Raw genomic sequence first — 22,837 nt, 5'->3', positions numbered from 1 at the left:
CACGTACCACCCATGTAATGGCCCCGTGACCTAAACTAATGCTTTTGTGCTACTTTTCCATTCAAACTAACGCAAATACCACTTCGCGTTGGTTCGTTGACCACCCAAAAAGTGTAGCATTAAAAAAAGTTATGCCAACCGGATGCTAAACCTTTGTGAATCTTGGCCCAGGTTTGGTGCTTGCCTCCGTTCTGAGCTATAATTAAAAGCGAAAGCATTTCATTTCAGTCTCATACTGACGCAGCGTTTCCCCGAAGCTGAAAACAAGTCTTTTCCCAGAAAAGGCGTGGCTTGAATTGTATCTTTCAGCTGTGGAGAAAGAGTAATCATTGGTGTTATTATTACACAACCGGCGATGTGACAGGAACGCTTTTGAAAGACCAACTCTAGTGTGTGTCGTGAGGGGGGGGGGGGGTGTTGGGATGATAAAGTAGGTTAAGAGGAGAGGCGGCAGCAGGCATTGGTTGGAGCTTTATAAGGGGAAAGCATAATTAATGACAGTTTACTTTTCTACAGGTTTGATGTTACTATATTTCAAAGCCACAGATGGTGAACACTCTTTTATTAAAAACGCAATGAAGGTTTATGTTTTGAACGCTTGTATATATTGGAGCTCAGAGTTAACGATCAGTTAAAAGGACATCATAAACTCCTTCCTCGAATCGTAAAAAAAAACACTTCCCTCTGCAGATTGCGTTGCTCATTTGCACGTAGCAAAGGTTTGGAGGTTCTGGGTATTGGAGAACCAACAAGGGTTGTATTGTACACAGATCCCACAGTGCGCCGCGGTGCAACTTTAAGCAAGACAGTGCATATGCTGTTCACGGTGCAGGGGCAACAACCGCTCCTGCGGTGGAAACAGCACATTACTGGTAGCCACAAACAGCAGTCAGGAACTGAAGGTTTCAACCCTATCTGCATTTCAAAGAGAATTAGAGACAGTGCGACTTGAAGGCTGTGCGACCTTTGCCCTAGCACAAGGCACCAAGGTCAAGGGGGCTCTCACTTTATGAGAGGATGAACAGCGATAAGAGCAGCCTGCAGAGTTCTTTGTGCATGCAGCATTTTCAGCGGATAGTTACAATGGCATGATAACTCTGGTGGTTAATGCACTTGAGGGAATTAGCCGCGATTTTACTCACATTTTGATTCATGATATAGTAGCAAAGAGGGAATATGTTCCTGCTGCAAACCACAACATGTGACATGCAGATCACAGATTAGTATTTTATATTGATGGCTCTGCAGGTTATTGCTTTTGTCATAGAGATCCTTTTGAAAGTTGGAGTCCATAAGTAACAATCCTTCCAATGGAGCACATTGAGTTATACATTAGCATCAACACTATTTTTCCCCTCAATCTTTCATTATTCTAAAGTTGCTAAAAAAGGTTCCTTTGGGTGGCAATTACATGTTATTGCTATAAAACCCCAGTCATTACATCAATAGCATCACACCCCAATCATTACAGTATGTTTATGGGGTAAAGTTGCTAACACTTGCTTGTGCCAGTGTTGTTTTTGTGCTTACTCTCCATTGCAAATCTTGAATTGTTGTTTACAGTAGCTCCAAAGTAAAACAAAGTAGCACTATTCGCTACTTTACATCAATCAAGGAGGTATACCACGTGTGGTACTTGGATGTTCCCATGCACTCACCCATGGCTTTTGGCGCAAGCCTCTAGCTACTTATTTTGGTAGAAAGGGATTGGCATCAAAACATTACGCCTCCTCGAGACAGGCGTAAAGATGGAGATAAGATTTATTTTATCCAAACCTTTTCAACGTTACATGTGTGTTGCACTGTACAGCACACATACAAAGTGGAAAAGAGTTAAACTTTGTCAAAGCATAGAGGTTTGTGCTGAAAGGGTATCATTCCAGTATAAAAACAAGCTTGAAATCGGGCAAACATTGTATTATGGTGCAAGAGTGTGCTTTCTCCGTTTCATACACTGCAGCTCAGCAACTTTGGTTACGACACATCCTAAAAGTTAGTCTGCCCCTTCACTTCTCCAGACCAAGCACTCATAACCTATAATGCCTGGCAGTATGGATGATATGTGATTCCTACACCTTGCAGTCCTCATTGTCTTAAGTAACATTTCCTATACATGGATTTACACACTGCATTACTCATTGTATTTGTGTAATATTTTTGGAATGTAAAGTGCTCTGACAGTCTACATTTAGATGAGTAGCGCTATGAAATAAATGTGAGTGCGGGTCTAAGGAGAGAAGACTGCCACCAATGGAAGGTGGTAGTGAGGAATCATTGAAGAAGGTCATGGGGGGCACCAACCAAGACAATCACACTGGGCGCCACCAGCGCTAAAGCCGGCCCTGGTTAGAGGTCACCTTTCAGGTGCAGCTAGTGAATGACTGCAGCTGCCTCTAGAGAGATGCATGTAGGTCACTGTAACCCATATGACCACATACCAGGGAAGGTCCTCGGGGCACAATGGCTATGTCCCATCTCTTTGTAGTGCACAGTCAATGCACCTCCTAATGGCCCCTTTTTTACTTCGCCAGTATCTGTAATATGACACTGGGAGACAGGCAAAGAGTTACCTTATTTGCATGGGCCATGCTCCCTTGCAAAAGAGTGAATCCTCCCCCTCACAATCACGTCATCAGTCGTACGTATTATAAAAGGGGCTGCACAATCATCTGCGCCTCCTTCTATTTTACCAAAGTGCCTCATGGTCACACAAAACAGATGTACAAGAGGCCGTGGATCTAGCAGCCAAGATGGCAGAAGCATAAATCACCGTCTCTGCAGAATCCCTCAACATCTGTCATCATCTTGGAGGATATCAGCCTGCCCTACCTTGAATGATCTGCTCCTTTATGAGACATTGGACTTCATGAGGTGACATGGGAGCTCTGGTGAAGTGGAGAAGTTGGAGCCTCTCCTGAAAGAAAAAGGATTGGATGGTAGAGGGGGATGGACTGCATGAGCAGTACCCACTGGATTTCGCCTCTGAAGCAGTGCCCTGGGAATCCCCGGTGCTGCGAAGCCCCGGGCAGAGAAAGAAAATTGAAACCCTAATGATGAGGAGGGAACCTCTGCCCTCCCAGAAAGGAGTGTGAGGAATGTACAATGTGGGCTGGGGCAGGCTGGACCACAACTTCCAGCAGTCAGCCCTGACGCTGAGCCCTCAGAAGGAGCAATGCCTGGTCGCCTGCTTCAGGGAGCTCTCAGGAAGAAATTGATGGGATGACACGACCTTTCTATAAACAGATGAGAAGACTATGTCTGAAGTGAGAGCGGTGGGACAGCACTTCCAATGGCCCCAAAGATCCAGGTGTGGAGGACTCGGTGTGAGCGGCCACCATGAACAAGGGATGTGTCTGCCTTGTTCCTATGGTCAGGATGAGATGAACAGGTTCCCTGGAGAGCTGACAGTTGGGGTGGGTGATGCTTCACAGAACCAAGGCTGCATTTGCCACAGAGAGCGCTGAACATCTTCTCTCCCTACTCCCACTGAAGGTGGGGGGACATTGGTGGAAACAACCATCTGAGAGAGATGAATGACTCTGTGGTGGCTCCCCCTTGCCCATTCTCCAAACATAATTTGTCTTGCTTGTTACCTTGGAATGGTCGCCTCTAGAGAGCTGACCTGGCTCAAGCATTAGGTCAGTGGAAGTGACAGAAGAGGCGTGCTCTCAGATGTAGGCCACCCTCGAAAGACTGCGATGGTGGATGGACGTTGGGTGGAATCCCTGCCTGTAGCTTACAAGGCCTGGCTGATGAAGACTGTGAGCTGCCACCATGATTAAGGGCAAGATGACCCATCATTCGCAGGCCGAAATGAGCACACTTTTCTGGCACGTCTGCAGGAAACTTTGCACCTCCTAGTGGAGAGAATCGATGATGCCAAGGTATGTGCCTGCAGAAAAAACATCCAAGTGGTGGGCATCCTGGAAGGGGACAAAAACTTCTCAGCTGAACAATTTTTGACAAGATGGTTGCTGTCATGGATCCAAACTGAAAAATTCTCCCGTTGCTTTGTCATAGAGCGGCCATACAGGGCCATGATGTGCAGTCTTCCTCCGGGTCTCTCCCCCAACCAATTATATCCCACCTCCTAAGTTTTCAAGACAAGAATGTGATCTTGTGAAAGAGCCATATTAAAGGCACCCTATCCTAGGAAAACGAAAATTCCATATTTCTTGTCTATACTAGCCTGGTGCGGCAGCAGCAGTGCTCCTTCCAACTAGTAAAGCAGGAAAAGAGGTCCATGCAACTCAGTTAAATGCTGATGTTCTTCACGAAGCTCTGTGTAGTTGTCCGAGAAAATACTTTTTCCTTATGTTCTCTGAGGAGGAATGGGATTAGATGGAGGAGAGGAGGGCCCCTGGCATACCCTGGAGGAGGTCATCATAGGACAAGTTCAAGGTTGGGCCACAATCCGTCTGTCCCAGAAAAAACAGGCCACAATAGCTAAAGACAGGAAACAGAAGGAACACATCTAGACCAATTGGTGAGAATAAAGTGGATGACCTTGCTTCCCCTTCCCCGGATAGAGGTCTTGTGTCGGAGTCTTTGTCTCTCCCACTAGCGATCCTACTTCACAAACTGCAGAGATAGCATTGTGGGGCCTTAACATTTTCTGGGCCTGTGAGGAGTAGTGCCTTGAGGATGCTCCCAGGATTGGATGGCTTAGAGACAGGCTTAAGGGTGGAAGAGAACTGGTTTTACCCGACCAAAAAAGAATGTTTAAGATTATTCACCAGTATTTTGTGGACACCAAATGGTAGTGCTAGCTCTGACACTAGCAAGGATTGTCTGGGGATACCTCAACAACCACCACCTTTATGTAAGTTCTTCTTTTGGTTTAGAAGGTTTTTATTTACTATATTAGTGGACAATAGATGCTTCAATGGTGGAATTATGGGGTGAGTAGAGCTGGGGAGATAGGGAAAATGATTAAATCGTTTGTGTTTGTTTGCTGAATTTTAAGTAGGCATTGCACAGGAGTGTTGCGCCTATAAACTCTGAGCAGTGGCTTTTTGAGGGTTACGGCTCCCTGATTGACCCTGGTCCCATGAAAGGAGGGAGGAGGAGTTGGAAGGCCTGCCTCAGCAGTATTGAGCACAAACTCATCCAACCTATTAGCTATTAACACAAACACCACTCCAAACATGATGCTATGCCAGCGCTTAGAATCACAGGCTTCATAGATGAAGAGACCCACAGTAGGGGGCAGGGGCAGTATTGTGTACTCTTCTGAAATGTCAATGGCTCAAATGATAAGGTCAAGTGGAGTGCAGTGATCACTATGCACATGCAACAGATGTTTTCTACTTTCAAGAGACGCATCTTGTGGGCTCCAGTTGTGACTTGGGGTGGCATCTATATTCGAGAGTTTTCAATGTGTAGGTTCTCCTGTGGCTCGTGAAGGGTGGTCAGTCTCCTTACAAGGAACATCCAGCTTGAAATTAAGGCTACCCAGGTGGACTTTACGGATAGGTTATCCAGGACTTTGGAAGGACAAGTCTGAATGCTGGTCAGTAAATATGCTCCCGAGTGGTTGGAAGAGGCCATACTGGCATGAGTTTCCAAAGTGCGATTGTTTTCCCTTCAGGGTTTTTGGGTGATGGGGTTGATTTTAACACTATAGTTAACCCAGCACTAGACATGCTCAGCTTGGCCTCCGCCTCTAGACCAAAAACCCTGATTAGATGGGTTACCGCACTGGGTTTGATAGGTACTTGGGGCAGGTGGAATACAAACTAGAAATAATACACTTACTGACATTGAGACAGCGCCCTTGTAACAAAGCCTCAGTCTAGAAGAGGTTCCCATTGACCTTTTGAAAACATCAATCTGTGGGCCCCACGCCTAGTCAATGTATTGAAAAGTGCAATTGTCTGTGGCCCACCCAAGGGTCACATACAGTTATCCTCCCAATTGTTTAAAAAGGGGACAGAGGGGATCCTCGCTGTTGCCACCTGATATCGCTTATTGACTCCACAGCAAAAGTGATAGGCAGGATAATGTTGGGCCGCCTTTAGACTTGGGTGGCTGAGGAGGGCATTTTAACATCAGCACAGTATGGGTTTAGGCGAGGGCTGGGACCCATAGACCAGTGCCGGAATCTCTACCTCATGATCGGTAAGTATGTCCAGATCAAGGATGGGTGTTTATAGCTCGCCTTTATGGACCTTAGTTCAGAATTCGACAATGTTGATAGAGCCGCTTCGTTGTTGGAGGAGGACGCTGTGATCTCTTGTGGGGGAATGTAAGTCCCAGGAAGCCCTGCTGCTGCCACTAACGCGTCGCACCTGTGCTGGGGAAAGGCTACATCACTCCTTGTGGCACCCGCTTGGCGGGAGCCGCTTCGTTGTTGGAGGAGAACGCTGTGATCTCTTGTGGGGGACTGCAAGTCCCAGGAAGCCCTGCTGCTGCCACTAACGCATTGCATCTGTGCTGGGGAAACGCTACATCACCCCTCGCGGCACCCGCCTCGCGGGAGCCGCTTTGTTGTTGGAGGAGGACGCTGTGATCTCTTGTGGGGGGCTGCAAGTCCCAGGAATCCCTGCTGCTGCCACTAACGCGTCGCACCTGTGCTGGGAAAAGGCTACATCACCCCTCGCAGCACCAGCCTCGGGGGAGCTGCTTCGTTGTTGGAGGAGGACGCTGTGATCTCTTGTGGGGGACTGCAAATCCCAGGAAGCTCTGCTGCTGCCACTAACACGTCGCACCTGTGCTGGGGAAAGGCTACATCACCCCTCGTGGCACCCGCTTCACGTGATGCGCGCGGGCGATGCCCGGGCCAAGGGCGGGCCCGTCCGTGCCCGTCAGGGGCCGGAAGAGGCTGAGCTGGGACACCCCTCTGAAATCTACAACCAAGGAAATAATCCCTGCACCCGTGTTACAAGGTATTACGATTAGAACTGTCATAAATAGCTTGTTAGTGTGTCAACTTGTGGTGTTGTAACTGGACCGCTCTGAGCCTTCGGAATGGCGAGTAAACGCAAAGGAGTAGCCGGGACATTGGATGCTTTCATTGTGAGGGCAGAGTCCCTGCTGACCCACGAAATTGAATTGACAGCGCGGCGCCTGTCCATGGACCCTGTAACTTTACACTCCCGCCTTTCTCTAGGCGGCTTGATCCCTGATAGTGCAACACTTGTGTCTCCCCGTAATTCACCGCCCACGGCAGCATGTTTTGTTTCCGCAGGCTTATCACCGCTAAGCCCGGGAGCCTCCAAAACAGACGTCCCAGATGCATCAGGCATCTAGACTAGAGCACGGGCAGCATGTCCCCAAAGGAACGCCAAAGTGAAAATTCGACCTGTAAAAAGAAAGAGGAATGCAGGGCTGACTAAGACCAAAAATCCCAAAGGCTGCCATCCTGACAATAATGTAACAAATCAGGTAGTTACTCACACCACTTCAGTGGGCACACAGACCGATGTTTTCGCTAACCCCGCCCGCACTGACATTAATATAGGTGCCATGGGAGATGCTGCTGTTCCCTCTGCTGCACTGAAACCTATTGAAAATGCCCTGGCTGACATTAAGAAGTCAATTGACATGAATTTCAATTCATTGTGGGGGACACTGGAATCCTTGAACTCTGAACTGGCTAACCTAATGAGCAGGAACGCAAGCTCTGATCAAAATATTGGCAGGGGTGGACTATTCCTTCTTCCATACATTCCAGCTCTGCCTTTCATAAAGATATTACTCCTGCTATTTCGCTCACCAATTGTAGCAATACACATTTATTTCCTGGGCGTAATTCCCACAGTGAACAAAGGGAAAGAAAGGATGTTCTTCAAGGAAAAACAGTTAATTCAAACCCTGCATTAGGAAGTAGCTGCCTTACTCACCAATGTCCTAGTGCCCCTGCAAGTGACACAAGGGTAAGCAGGGATATTCCCAACTGTCCTAGTAATGTATGCTCGAGAGAAAATACTGATGTACTAAGTTTACCCCCTGCCTCCTGCCCCTATGTGTTAGTTTTGGCTGGGGTTCCCAATTTAGCTGGGGAACAAAGGGAGTCTTGGGCAGATTTGCGTAACAAGTTTGTAGACTGGCTTTGCAAACATAAGGGGTTTCATCCCTCTAACATGAACGACATCCTTATGGCCAGAAGAGTAGGGTGGGTTGGTCCTTCTGTTAAGAACATAAATGGTGATTGTGTTGTTCTTAATTTTCGTAGACACCACATGGTTCACCGTTTACTGAGTATTTTTGAGCAACCCTCCACGCAAAATACCTGCATTAGTGCGCTCCCTCTGGGTCATTTTTATAAGCCACCCACTAAACCCCTTAGGGTTGGCCACGCCTTGCCTTTGATAACCAATAGGTTTAACGTACTCTCGAGTCTAGATGCACAGGATTGACAACCACCTTTGATGGTTGTTCAGCAGTACCAGCAGCTTCACAGGGAGGATCCCCCTGTAATCATAGCAACAACTGATAATGAAAATGATGATCATTCCCCAATTAGAGTTGACAGAGGAGCAGACCTGAACATTCTTAGTTGAAATGTAGCAGGGTTACAGTCTAAGCTTGATGATCAGGATTGGCTGCGTTTAGTCAAAGAACAAGACGTAGTAATGTTTCAAGAGACGTGGGCCATACATGACTTGCATATTGAGGGGTTTCATTGCATCAGCGTAGCGGCATCTCGCCACAAACAGGGCCGACCATCAGGTGGCCTTTTTATTGGGCTTAATGTAGCAGCTGGAGGAAGTTTTAAGATACTTCCAACTAACAGTTGCAATTTTCAAATTGTACTTTACAGGAGAAGAGTTTCTTTTTATTTGGTAAATTTTTATAATAATGACTTCCTTTCCATTCCAAACAAGAACTTTATTGAGCTTTTCGATTTTATTTCCAATTTAGACTATCAGCAACGTTCGGGCAATCCTATTGGGATTATTTTAGGAGGAGATTTTAATGCAAAACTTAATGATACACGTTCTGGTGCTGAGTCATATAACTTAGGTCCTTCTTCTCGCAGGGGTGTTGAGCTGGCAGTGTTTTTGAGTTCCCATAACCTGGTTAATGTTATGGATCAGATGGGTACATTATATGTGACTAATAATCACCATCCGACATTCAGAGGCAGGGGCTATTCGTCTACAATAGATTTTGTTTTTTATTTCACCCTTGATCGTGGCTTACTTAATTAACGCAGAGGTTGTTGCTACTATTCACGGGGATCATAACCCTATTAAAATAGCTTTGAGATTGGCTTCACGACCCGCGTTTTCATCTGAATGCGGGGCCAGGGTCCTAATGTCATCGACTGACAACTTAAGATTAATATGGAGGGGCATTGATAACGGGGATTTGTTTAAATCACTAGTTAAGGACAACTTGCCCCTCATTAATTCCTGTTTGTCATTTCAAACCTCGCATCCAGAGGTAGTCCATGATTTTTCCAAACTTTGTCTGGTTATTAAAACCCTTCTTTGAGAAAGCAGTGCCCTAGATGGTTTGATGATGAATGTTCAAGGGCTAATAGGAATTTGCGTAGGGTGTTGTCAGGTGAACGTAGGTGTGCCTCAGATGTGAAACTGGCTAGGCAGAAGTATAATTTGGCAGTTTCCAATCAGAAAGGAGTACTCCTTAGGGACCGCTGGGAAACCCTATTGCAGGCCGCTACTGATAAAAAGGGAAAATCATTTTGGTCTGCTGTAAGGGATCTCCGATCTATGGGACAGTTATTTATCCCTATTAGTTGCACTATTTCTAGCCAATCCTGGGAATCCCATTTTTCTAAAATCTATGCCAGTATGAATATGGTTCATTCACTAGCTTTCAGATATTTCTCTCTCTGAAGTAGAAGAAGCTATTCAACAAAGTATTGGGAACAAGGCTACCAATAGATTTTATTAAATGGAAACCAGACTTTTGGGCACCGCTTCTTCTGAATGTTTTAATAACCTAATGTATGCCCCGTTACCTGACACCTGGGCGAAGAGTATTATCGTCCCTATATTTAAAAGGGGGGATCGGTCGCAGCCCAGTAATTATAGGCCTATTTCATTGATCGATAACACCCTTAAAATATTGGGCAGAGTTTTATATAATAAGATGCTGGAATGGTCAGAGGAATGTAGCATTTTAGAGCCTTGCCAGCTAGGCTTCCTCTGCAAGGTCGGCACTAATGAACAGTGCCTTAACCTCAGCCTTGTAATCGGGAAATACACCATCGCACGGAACTCTCCAGTCTATGTGGCCTTTATGGATTTGTCCTCAGCTTTTGACTTTGTAGATAGGTCAAAGCTGTGGGCTATTCTGTTGGCCTATGGTCTGGATGAGCCTTTGGTTCATTTCCTGGCATATCTTCATAAAGACCTCCAGGCGCAAGTGAGGATTGGCAGAGGCGGAAAGGTGTCAGGGCCAATTAAGGCCGGAAGGGGGGTCAGGCAGGGCTGTGTCTTGTCCCCCCTTGTCTTTATTATCTACATTAATGGATTGAACAAATCATTAGTATCCATGACCCAAGATGTCCCTATGATTAATGAGAAACCTCTTCCCGTGTTATTATACGCTGACGATGCGGTTCTCATATGCCGCACCCCTAATTCTCTGCGCAACCTAGTATAGTCTTTTGTTAAATACATGGATAGTCTGGACCTAAGAGTTAATTTTAGTAAATCATTTTTAGTGGCCCCCGGAGACGCCAGCTCAGTTCTATTGCTGTTGGTAGTCAAAAATTGATAAGCACCTGTAAATTTCCCTACCTTGGGGTGGTCTTTGCTGCGAACGGCTCATGGACTAAGCATCTCACCCATTCCAGGAGCAAGTTCATTAATTCAATTTTTAGTTTTCCCCGTCCAAAGAACACAGGCGCCATTTTAGCTATTAAATGTTTTTTTAAATTACAATGTGTTCCAGTGGCTACTTACGGAGCTGAGATTTGGGGTATTGCGAATGGTACCTGCATTCAGCAGGAAGAAAACAGATTCTGTAGGAAGCTGTTGGGTATCCCAATCTCCACTCCACAATATGTTTGCCACAAAGAATTACATTTAAATTATATAACTGATTTTATACGTGCTCGACCAGCCCTTTTTTGGCTTTCGGTCTGGAAGAATGAGGCAGCAACTCTTACCAGAGACATTATTACTGATTGTTTGAAGTGTGAGAAGGGGGTGGATATCCCCTGGCTATCTGGAGTATATCAGAGTTTATGCAGTATCAATAAAGGCTGTATCTTTTCAAATCCTGGTAAAGCCGAAACTCTGTACAAAAAAGATCTCAGAAGCGCCCTTTATCTGTTATATAGCACCGAAAGAACTGTGCTGGAATCGAAGAAACCTTTCGTTTCTAGTTATATGTCTCTGGAGCGGCACTGCCACCTTCTACCAAATTATCTTGTTTTACCCATGATTTACTGGGAAAGGAGCCTTTTATTTCACTTGAGAGCAGGGACAGTCAAATTTGCATTGTGCTTTCCTCTTGGCTACCATCTGAAACTTGATTCCGTACCCTGTCCATGTGACGGTGTGAGTGGCCAATCTACCCTACATTTTATGCTTTTTTGCAAATATTACATGAAATACAGCAATGGGCTTCTTTACCCTTTTTTTAACAAGAGCAGGTCTATTAGCTTGGATTCTGCCTATCTAAGTATGCTTGCCCTGACCGATGAGCTGTTTTTTTGTCTAAGCACATTTCTGAGAATTGATACTAGGGCATGCAAGACAATTCTCAATCCTTGAGTTTTTAAGTCACGAATGGTTAAGTCTAGAATTGTTGATAATGAATTTTTCATCTTACCTACAATCCTGAGCTTGTAACATTGTGTTTTGTAATTGTAAATTCTCATCAACATTTATTGTAACTCCTCTCCCGTCATTTACATTGTTTTTACTGTTTTGTACTTTTATGGACACAATGTTTATCCAAATAAAGTTTATGAACTGAACTGATAGAGGTAGACTATGGTCAAAGATGCTGGCTATGGGTGTCGATCCAAGTATTGTATATGTTTTATCCAAATTACATGAAGATGTTGTAGTGGGCAGCATCAGATACAGGCCTAAAGGAGACTGCACAGAGCGGCCTATCAGCTGAGTGCGCATGAGCACTTGCCAGACTGCTCTGTGCGGTCTTAATAAATGAGCCAAGCCAGGGATTCTAGTTTTTGAGTTCGGACCAGTTGATAGTGATCCATTTTACCTTGTGGGCCACTCCAGGTATTTTTCAAAACTATGTAAAGAGACAGAAAGGAGGACCAGACTTTTAGCACCTGAGAAGACGAAGGCTCTGGATGCCAATTCAAATGTGGCTGTTATTAGAACTCTCTCCAGGTTTTAATTAAGATGGCTCCCTGAGAATAATTGTGTAGATATCAGAGAACCATCGGCCCGTTGCCCCTCCTCTCTCTGTTGTTGTGTTTTTATTCTGCATTGAAACACCTTTATGTGCCCTGGAGAAGGTGTGTGGTCGACGGACCACTTAACATCGAAACGCATGTCGGCAACTGAGTTTCAGCCATTCAGTCACCGAAGCAAAGCTATATTGTGAAACATGCTCTTCCTGACCTTCATTATAGTATTTTGATGTAGACATAAGATACATAAATTACATTTTTTAATAGATGTTTGAATGGAACTATAAATGCATTTAGGGTCAATAGACATATGTGGATGTTAAGGCATTATCCAACTGTGATTAATGTTATATAGTCTTTCTCCTTGGCTTTGGCGTTCTGTAAAGCTGACCTAACAAGAGTTTAAAAGGGGCTCCATTGATTTGGAATGATGTGTAGGGTATGAGTGGAATGAGAGGAGTCTGATTGCGTGAAAGGTTTTAGATTGTGAGGGTATTATAGTTCTTTTTATTTATGATCAATGCTTAAATTATTGTTTTCTAAATTACGTTTATTAACTTTAAATAAATTAAAAAATAAAAAGGTAATTCCAATATCATGTATTGTTGTGTTGTCAGATCAGATTCTTTTTTTTTTTTTTTTTCTTGCCAACTATCTTAAGTCCCGCAAGGAGCGTTCCTTTATTTTTTTTTTTTTTAAATTTTTTATTAGAAACCGTTAGCACACAATAAAAGACAGACAAGGGCCTACAACCACCAGGGCCGGCCGCTATAGAGCCCGAGGGCCCGCAGTGTAACGCCACACATTCAAATGAACCAGAGGCAAAGCGCCCGGCAGTTCGTAAGCACATATAACAGGCCGTGGCCATAGGCCAGGAGCAATTGAAAACAACAGTTTCATTTTTTATTAAATATAAAACACACTCAAGGCAATGAGAGTCCGAAATAGCAGCGTGCTCTTCCCAGGACGGGGAATAACATACAGTGTCCAAAGCAGTTCTTGTCCGGAAGCGGTAGAGGGGGGCAATGGGAAAACAAAGCATGGAACACACCTCACACCCTCTCGCAGAATGCGTGGCTAGGGGGTCAAAGCAATATCGACCTCTAATGGCAGAGGCGGGGTGCAGATACGTCCTCGATATAAATTCCACGGACCCCATACCCTAGTCCATTTCCCTGGCTTGCCTCTCGCCACATACACCGTCTTTTCCCTAAACATACACCAGTCCATATTCTCCTTCCATACCTCGATCGTGGGCGGCCTCGGGGAGCCCCATAACTGTGCAATGTTACGCTTAGCCACCATGTACCCCAAGGTCACCCACTGCGTCTGTGCCGCATTACAATCATTCGGTTCCCAGACATTCAACAAACACCTCCTAGCCTCTGGCAACAGGGCAACGTGCGTGACCTCCTCCATTACGGTGTGGATACCGTTCCAGAATCGCACAACCTCCGAACATTCCCACAAGATATGAAGAAAAGTGCCCGGCAGGCCACATCCACGCTTACACAGTCCATCCATCGAATAACCCATACGCAGCAAACCGGGCCCCGTAACATACACTCTATGAAGGATCTTCAGCTGTACAAACCGTAAGCGGGCCGGGATCGCCACCTCTTTCGGGGAGGCCACCGCCGATACCCAGTCCTCATCATCCAGTTCCAAGCCATCGCCTGTCCACGCCTCCCTCAGACGGAGCAGCAAGTCCGCACGATCATTAATGAGTTTCTTATAAATCAGGGAAATAGTGCTGTCGGGCACGTAGCCATCCAACACTCTATCCTCCAGTGGGGAATACTCGGGGATAGCAGCAGCGTCCGGGAAAACCGAACACAGCGCATGGTAGACTTGAGCATACCGGAAGTACTCTCTATCGTTTAATTTATATTCAATTTTGAGCATTTCAAACGTTTTGAAAGATCCCTTCGCCCACAGATCACCCACCTTACATATACCAATCATATCCCATTTCTCAAAGCCTTTCGATCTCCACAAACAGCCCAACCGCCCAGAGGCATACAACGGCGTCGCCCGAGTCAAGCGATCCCTCCACCCCATCGCAGCATTCGCCGCGTGCCACACACGTACCGCCACCCACGTGGGTCCCGTCAACCGCGTGTCAGGGGTCACCGAGTACAGCGCCCTATTATAGTCCCCACCCGGGAGCAGGAATTTATCCATCTCGAAGGCCGGGTTTAAGGCAGGACCATATATCCCGTGGTTCACCGCCGCCAACTGAGACGCCCAATAGTATCGTTTAATATCGGGGAGGGCGACCCCCCCATCGTACCAAGGGAGCGTCAACTTGGCGAGAGCAATCCGCGGCCGCCCGTCCCAAAACAGTTGGCGCTGAAGACCCTCCACCTCCCAGAAATAACGGGCCGGCACGACATCAAGAGTATTTTGCAAAGCGTACAAAAAGCGAGGCAGCGACATCATTTTAAACAATGCCGCCCGTCCGGCGCCATCTCGCGACGTCGGCCTTCAATCGCTGGAGGGGAGGGAGAAGGTTTCGCTCATAGCGGACCGCGGGATCCAGTGAGATAAAGATTCCCAAATATGTGAACCCCAGGGTAGCAATCTGAACTGGGCAATCCCGCGGCAGAAGGGGGGCATCCCCCGAGAGGACGTAGACGCACGACTTGGCCCAGTTGATGACCAGGCCGGAGTTGCGGCCAAAGGAATTCAGTACGTCCACCAATACAATTAGCGACTGTCGGGGAGAAGTGAGATACAGAAGGATGTCGTCCGCGTAAAGGGAGACACGGTCTTCGAACTCTGGCGTCCATCTAATGCCTCGCAACGACGGCTCCCAACGCAACCAGGCGGCGAGAGGCTCCAAAGAAAGTGCAAAGAGAAGGGGTGATAGCGGACATCCCTGCCGCGTACCTCTCCCCAGTGCGAAGGGAGCCGACACCCTACCATTCACCACCACCTGAGCCAGTGGGTCAGCGTATAGTAATTTTACCCAACCAATAAACTCAGGGCCGAACCCAAATTTCGCCAACACGGCCCAAATATATGGCCACTCCAAAGTGTCGAACGCCATAGTAGCATCTAAAGATGCCAAGATGGCCGGCTCACGTAGAAATTCCGCTCTAGCAAGCACGCCGTGCAACTGCCTCAAATTTAGAGCGGTATTCCAATGGGGTATAAAACCGGACTGATCCTGATGAATCAAGTCGCCCACGACCCGAACCAGTCGGTTAGCCAACACCTTAGCCAGAATTTTGGGTTCTGTGTTCAACAGCGAAATGGGCCTATAGGAGGCACAGCAATCTCGCGGCTTCCCCTCTTTGTGTATCACAACTATGGTGGCGAGGCGTTGGTCAGGGGGGAGGAAGCCCGCCGCACGTGCCGCCAAAAACATGTCTCGAAGATACGGCGCTATCTTATCGGGACGCAACTTATATAGTTCGATGGGAAGACCATTAGGACCCACCGCTTTACCCGATGCAATCGAGCGAGTGGCCAAAGCGATCTCATCTGAAGACAACTTCGCCTCCATCAATACTGCATCAGCCTCCGATAGGGTTGGCAATGCAATGTCTCTAAGCAACCGACGAGAATCCTCCTCTGATCGCACAGAGACCGGAGACTATACTCCGCGGAAATGAGCCGCGAAGCAGTCAACGATCTCAACCGGGTCAGTCACACGCACTCCATCCCTCCTCTCCACGACGGGCACCACCCTGCTAGCTCTCTCCTTCTCATCCAACCAAGCAATCAGCTTTCCGGCCTTATCCCCCACATCATACAGTCGCCCTTGCTGCTCTCTACTCATCCCTTTAGCAGCTTCCGTAACTAGCGCTCTATAATCTGATTGTTTGAGGCTGAGAACATGCAATTTCTCATCAGTAACTCCACGCTCCAAGTCCTCCTCCATTTCAGCTATTTCGGCTTCCAGGCGAACCACCTCTGCTCTCTCGCACCTCTTAGTATGGGAGATAAGGGACAAGGCCTGCCCCCTGACCACCACTTTATAAGCCTCCCATAGGGAGACGGCCGACGACACCGACCCCACATTATCAGTGAAGTAGTGATCAGTGGACTTGACCAGCTCCGCGCGGATCTTAGGGTTACGAAGATACCAGGGGCTAATGGGTGCCACTCTCCCCTCTGCCCCAGGGACAACCCTCAGTTGCAGCCATATAGGGGAATAGTCAGAAATACCTCGGGCTAAATGACGCACCTCCCCAATCATCCCAGCTTGGATCGCCGGCATAAGCATGTAGTCAAGTCTCGAGAGACTCCCATGGGCCCCCGAGTGAAAGGTATATTGCGCCTGTCCCGGGTGCATCAATCTCCAGCAATCTACAAGTCCCAAAGTGTCCAAAAAAAACCCCAACCAGGCCTGAGCCCTAGGGAGATCCCTGTGGGGGTGACGGTCCTCCAACCCGGAGACAACGGCATTAAAGTCACCACCCAACACCAGAACCCCCCCAGGGAGTCCCAGGACCAAACGCCCCAAATCAGCAAATGTAGCCGTCTGTAACCCCGGAGGCACATACACAGCCACAAGCAAAATAGTCCTGCCCTCCCATCTCCCCACCAGTGCCACATATCGCCCCCTATCATCGTGAAGCACCTCGTCCACTTCCAATGGGAGAGAGGCCCTAACCAGAATGCCCACTCCCCTAGAGCCAGAAGTGAAACCAGAGTGAGCGGCAAGGCGATAGCCCCTCCTATTTAGGGCCTGGAAGGAGTTCCCAATCAAATGTGTCTCCTGCAGGAAAACAATGTCGGGCGAGATCCGCTTCAAGAACTGCAACACCACCCCGCGCTTGATCCTGTCCCCCAGTCCATTCACATTCCACGAAAGGATTCTCAATCCCCTACCCCCCATCCCACTCCCGCACATGATACCCACATCCCGGAGAGCACAACCCGGAGAAGTCAGTAGAAAACTTCACATTGCCTTGCAAAACGAAAAAACAACAATCCCCAACAACCCCCCTCCCCCACAGTCCCAGAACCACAACTCCCCCCTCCCTGCACCCCTGCTTGAGCCCAAACAGCCCCCCCAACTTGCAGTGTGCCTGTCGCCCTAACATATACCACAAAAAGAACCCCAGAAGGAGGAAAAGACCCCAATAAGCTCCCCACAACCCCCAGGCATTTGAAGGGCATGGTGTGCCAGATTAGAGTGCAATTGAGCCAAGGTACAAAACATCGCCAGTCTAGTCCATCGCCAGGAACCAAGTTCTAGTCCTGCTCCACCACATCCCGTCCGCTCTCCGCCGTCCGACTGTCTCGATCCTGTCCCCGCGGCAGGGCATCCAACCAGTCTCCAACCGCTTCCGGCCGGTCAAAAAAGTGGGAACGACCCTGGAACTCAACCCGCAACCTCGCCGGGAATAACATCGCATATTTCAGCTCCATGTCCCTCAGGCGCCGTTTGACACCCAAAAATCCCAGCCGCTGTTTCTGGACCGCTTGCGTGAAGTTCGGATAAAAGCTGACATTGGAGTTCTCAAACTTCAGCGGCCCGGCCACCCTCGACGCCTGAAGGATAGCATCTCTATCCCGAAAGTTAAAAAGTCGGGCGATTATAGGCCGCGGGGGAGCACCCACTTTGGGCGCACCACCCGGAATCCTGTGGGCCCGCTCCACCGCAAAGAACTTGCTCAATCCCTTGGGCGCGAGACGATTGATCACCAGATCCTCCACAAAAAGATCAGCAGCAGATTCCTCCGATCTTTCCGGCACTCCGATGATACGAACATTGTTCCGTCTAGCCCTGCTTTCAGAGTCCTCAAGTCGACGATCCGTCTGGTCACTGGCAAGCCGCAACCTACGGACCTCCGTCTGCAGGGCGGCCACATCCACAGTTAGGCTCGATGCCGCTTGAGACAAGGAGTCGACCCGCTCGTTGGTTTTGGACAGGTCTGCCCTGACTAAATTCACATCGATCAGGACCGCGTCCAATTTATGTGCCAGGGTATCAAACCACTGACCCACAGCAGCCTTCATCTCCTCAATGGCGCCCATGACGTCCTGCAGGGTCAATTCTGACGATGGGCCCGAGACCTCTTTAGACCTCTCAGGCGATTTATGCAAGCCACTGGAGGATCCCTTTAGCTGCGCATAACGATCCATGTTGTTGGCCTGAGCATAGGATCCCCTCCGGGTTGACTTGGGTTTCGACTTGTCTCCGTCTAGTCTCACCGCCATCGTCCGGAGGCCACCAAGGTTGGCACCCGCCAGCGCCAGGGACAGGGACCAGTTGGCTAATTCAATCGAACACTGCAATCGCAGACAGGAAGTCCGTGTATAGCCCGAAAATCAGGCCAGACACTCCGCCGTCCGCGCTCCTCTGAAACACCAAGGTCCCTCAGCCGATCTCAAAAAACAGACTTGAAAACAAAAGTGAAAGTGCGGGGTACGCGGCAAGTCAAGCCCAGCATGCCGCTGTTGTTCACTTCGTACCCGGGCACCTCACCAACTCGAGATCAGGACCTAGGCAATAGCAGGCCGCAAACTTCGGAGGGCAACCATTCGGGTTCCCGGCGTCCGATCTGAATTTGGAAAACGGGTGGCACCTCCGCGCGAATGCATCAGCAAAAGCCCGTCAAATTTACCAGGATTTAGTCAGGATAGACGTGGGAGGTTGCGGAGGCCCTCGAGAGCCGTAAGCCTAGCAGCCATCTTGGTTGCGCGCTAGGCTCCTCCTCCGATTCTTGACTCTATTTATAGAGCGTATTTTTGGAGGTGGGTTGTTGTGTCTTTTCAGTGTTTCATTTTCCCTGTTCCGCTCCACGATCCATTTTGTTCTGGGGCAGCTCTTTTGTTTATATTGTGTACTCATCCCATTGTTTTTTTCTTTTTTTTCCAACTGAACAATTGGCACAATACAGTCATTGCATGATACGTCTTACTCATCCCATTCTTGTTCAGCCTCTAAATTAATGATCTGGAGACATTCTTTTTAGAGTACGAGACTGACCCACCAAGGGTCAGAACAATTAGTTTGCCATTCCTCATGTATGCGTACAACTGTGTACTTATGTCTAGAATAGGGGTTGGTACACAGAGATTGCTGGACCGGTTTGTGGAGTACATGGATAGTTTGGGGCTACAGACAAACAAGTCCAAATCATATACTATGATATGTGGATGACTCAAGAGTAAGGTGAGATCATTTCAGATAAGCAGCACCACATTGCAGAGTCTACCAAACTTCACTTACCTATGGATACCGTTTGACAATAAGTGCACCTGGAAACATCTGATAAAAGTGAGACTAATGCATTTTGAGCAGAATAGAGCAGCCATATTCAACTTTGCAAACAAATTGGGATCTACCCCCTTGATGCAATAATTTACATATATAAAGCCAGATGCATCTCGGCTGCCTCATATGGAGTGGGGATTTGCGGCCATGGTGATCTGGCAAGGTTACAGATCAGTGAAAACTCCTGTGAGTACTTGGAAGGGTAGCAGCCATCATATGCCCTGATGAGCTAGGTTTAAAATATCTGGGAGACACTATTAAGATTGCTCTGCCACTGCTATGGATATCTTTTAGAGTTGACCCGAAGCAACACTCAGTCAAGCAGTGATTATAGACTGTTTGAATCTAGATAAAGCACACAATATCTAGTGGCTACAGCATGTGAAGACCAATTTCTATTCAATTGGTCGTCATGATTGTTTTGATAACCCACAGAACGCAAAAAGACACACTAAAGTACTTACCAAAAATGAACTGCTGGCCCTTATGGCAAGTCAAAGAGAGTAGTTGAAGTGCTGCAAAAGGACGGTGGGGGCATATGCATCACTGATGACGACTAACCGTATAGAACTGTATTTATTTATTATTCCCAGCTCACAGAGATATTACTTGATAAGATTATGTCTCAACATGGCCCATCTGTTGGTCTCATATCCATCATAGGCATACTGCCAAAAGTTCTCAGTCTGCCCATGCGATTTCAAATCCGTCCAATCACGGTTGCACTTTGTCTTTTTTTTTGCAGTTTTTATATAGCTTGAGCTTGAACTCGACCCAAAGGTATCAGAGCGCTTTCCATGCGCACCAGTTGCATTACAGACAGACACATTAATTTCTAGGCAAGGGGAGATTAAGTGATTTGCCCAGAATGACAGGATGGTTGAGCCTCCCGCTAGACTCAAACCTGCTTCCCCAGCTTTAAGGTCGGCCGCTGTAGCCATAAAGCCACATCCTATACAGGGAGCCTAGAATAACTATTCAGGTCCCGCTGCTTAGACTCTTAACAAAAGCTCTTGCAGACCGGCTCTGCTCCACCTCCAACTATTACAAGCAGAACTTGTATGTCACATAGTATATAGGTTTATCGTGGCTTCTGTAAGACTGCTCAAAGTGGTCGGAAAATAATCACACTGTATCACTACACTTTACCCCTTTATTGCTAACATGTGACTCATGTCACGTAGGGTCTCTGATGGTGTTTCCAAAAGTATCTCTTCTCCATAAATGACTGTGAATGCTGCGAATTTGAATATGGATGGATCACAGATACACTTTATCCCATTACCTCCTCGTCTGACCTCCCCGTCACAGTCCCCGCGGACATTCCCTAGCTGGAAATCTCCTGCTCCCATCCCTACCCTCCAGGCTATGCCCACATCCTGTGAATCATAACCCCTGACCTTACTTCCAGACATCCTGTTGTTTTTTTCTGCATCTGGAACAACTTTCGGTTGGCGACTGCTGTTGGTATCATTGAGGTATGCTATAGCAGTCTTTTCTTGTAAAAGGGGGAGGCATGGCTTGAGTACCTGCTGTAGCAGGACAGCCACAGGCTCTGCTCCATTCACGTCGGAGCCTCGGTAATATGTGGCCAGAATCCCTTGCACTTGGGTGAAGGCATGCAAATTAGTTGGGAATGCCTAGCTCGCCTTGAGCGTGGTGAGTTGGGGTTCCTTGGTTGGACTGGCCTCCTCAGATGCGAGGCGGTCGAAGCTGCAGTCTCCAAGGAGTGGTGCTTCGCAGTGAAAGAGGGAGGCGTGGCTTGTGTCCCTGCCACAGCGCGCTAGCCGCGGGTTCCGATCCTCCCATTGGAGGCACGTTTTGCACCTGGAGCGCCTGGGGCGTAGTGGGTGCTGTTTCCTGATGGAAGGGGCAGGCTTCTTCTGCTGCAGACAGTTGAAGGGTGCTTCTCCAGAACAGGGTTGTGCAAAAACCGCCCGAGTGCGGTGGCCTCGATTGGTTTTTTGTAGCTGTGACTGCTGACTTAAGGCGTGAATATGATTGGCCGGCAGGGTGGTATGTTGTTTTCTGCTGCATGGCTATTGGGTAGTGGGCGTCTTGGCAACCATGGTTTGGGAACTAATTCGGCAGGTTTGCTGGCCAATTGTTTATGGTATAGAAGGTGGTGTGCTTCATCTGGACTCTAACTCATCATGGATGGGGCAAAGAGGTCAGAGAAGAGTAAGCATTTGGAGAAGGAGGTGGTGGCTGACAAGAAGTTGTTGGCTCCTGTCCTGCTACAGCTGAAGGGCAAGTTTGTGGCTATAAGAGGGCTTTTGGTCAGGCATTTCAGTCCAAGATGGCCACTCAGCGCTTTCGTGGTAGGTGACGTGGCCGGGGTGTCCCCTCCTTCCATAAGTCCCGGGGCCAGCAGGGAAGTTCGGATTCGGTCAGTCAAGCAAAATCATGACTATCCAGTGTTTCTGGTGGGGGGCCCGGTGTGGGATTGCCTCGGAAATTTTTTGCTGGTCTGGGAGGAATTTGTCAGTGATCAGTGGGTCCTGCAGACTATCAGGCTGGGGTATCGTATAGAGATTGTGGAGCCTCCCTTGGAAGTTTTACGTTCTACCCCTGTTCCAAGTTCACCAATGAAGCGTCAGGCTCTGTTGGCCTGGGCTCAGGACCTGTTGAGCAAGGGGGCCATCTTGAAGGCCCTGTGGGGCAATGAGGAAAGGGGGCTTTTCTATCCTTTTTCTGATCCGAAAACCCAATGGCGATTACCTGCCTGTGTTGGATTTAAAAGCAGTGAATTTGTGCATTCCTTGCCGGTCCTTCAAGATGGTGATGCTCCAGTTGATTCTTCCCTTCTTATCAGTGGGGGACTTTCTCACGTCTCTGGATCTGAGGGACGCGTATTTTCATGTGCCTGTGCACAAGGACTTGCAGAAGTTTCTGAAGTTCTGTGTGGGTGGCGAACATTTGCAGTTTCAGGTATTGCCCTTTGGTCTTCCTGCTTCACCTTGGCATGTTTATCAAGGTGTTGGATCATTTGGTTGGGTTGCTACATGCCCAGGGGATCCAGGGATTTCTGTACTTGGATGGCTGGTTGATTTCTTCCTCTTCTTTCCCTAAGACTCAATCTCAAACTCAGGATGTCTGCAGTCTCCTACAGTGGTTCGGTGGATCCTGAACCTGGAGAAGTCCCATTTCATTTCAACATAGGAACTGTTGTTCATTGGAGGGGTCTTCAACACAAACCTCGCAGTGTGACTATTGTGAAAGAAATGTCGGTGGTTTTGGCCTCTCCTGCTTCCACAGCACAGCAGTGGTTGATGGTGCAGTGGTGCAGG

The sequence above is a fragment of the Triturus cristatus genome, chromosome 11, assembly GCF_964204655.1.
Source record: "Triturus cristatus chromosome 11, aTriCri1.1, whole genome shotgun sequence".
Taxonomy (NCBI): Eukaryota; Metazoa; Chordata; class Amphibia; order Caudata; family Salamandridae; genus Triturus; species Triturus cristatus.
This window is presented reverse-complemented; position numbering follows the sequence as displayed.